Raw genomic sequence first — 685 nt, forward strand, 5'->3', positions numbered from 1 at the left:
CATCATTCTCTCGATGAGATCTTCTCTCGTTTCTTTCCTCCACGATTCTTTCTCTTTCTTTCTTTCTTTCTTTCTTTCTTTCTTATCCAAGCTAGTCGGAGAAGAATCCAGCGATTCCTCCTCTGGTCGAACCATCGGTTTTATTTATCCGGTGAAACGCTCCTGCGAGCGTTTAAGCCCAGTCCGTGGTGTGGGCCAGGGAGTGGCGTAAAAAGGAAGTGGGTGTGAGCATACGCGTAGCGATGCGTGACGCTGGGCCTCGCGTGGAGCCATTTTGCCAGGGAAAGAAAAGGGACCATCTTTGATCGGTGTCGGAAGAAAATCGGCGTGGAAACGTCAGAGAGAGAGAGAGAGAGAGAGAGAGAAAGAAAGAGAGAGAGAGAGAGAGAAAGAAAGAGAGAGAGGGAGGTGGAGAGATTTTTGTCGCGTCATTGTTGTTCTCGTTCCGTCGTTCATCGTCCTTTCCAACCTCGATCCTCGATCGGAGGATGTTTTGATCCCGATTGTTTACGCGAGCGTGGTGATGAAACTTTGGCAAAAATCGAGGTGGAACGAAGAGGGGTTCCCTCCGTTTTCTCGGAGTAAAGCGATAAAATCCGAAGGTCATTCTCGCGGCGCGCAATTCTTTTCGCGTCATTTCTCTCTCTCTCTCTCTCTCTCTCTCTCTCCCTCCCTCTCTTTTTTT

The 685-nt window shown here is 49.1% G+C and overlaps 1 protein-coding gene and 1 long non-coding RNA gene across 2 annotated transcripts in view; one reads left to right on the forward strand and one right to left on the reverse strand.

Moving 5' to 3' along the window:
- LOC102680144 (zinc finger protein 865-like) overlaps positions 1 to 685 on the reverse strand; it is a 37916-nt gene that overhangs the window by 9032 nt on the left and 28199 nt on the right. The window lies entirely within an intron of this gene.
- LOC116186372 overlaps positions 24 to 685 on the forward strand; it is a 907-nt gene continuing 245 nt past the window's right edge. The window contains exons 1-2 of the long non-coding RNA XR_004151351.1: positions 24 to 335; positions 379 to 685. The exon at positions 379 to 685 is cut by the window's right edge and continues 245 nt beyond it. This is a non-coding gene — a long non-coding RNA (uncharacterized LOC116186372). The remainder of the gene's footprint in view (positions 336 to 378) is intronic.

The sequence above is a fragment of the Apis dorsata genome, unplaced genomic scaffold (assembly GCF_000469605.1).
Source record: "Apis dorsata unplaced genomic scaffold, Apis dorsata 1.3 scaffold_634, whole genome shotgun sequence".
In the NCBI taxonomy this organism is placed as follows: Eukaryota; Metazoa; Arthropoda; class Insecta; order Hymenoptera; family Apidae; genus Apis; species Apis dorsata.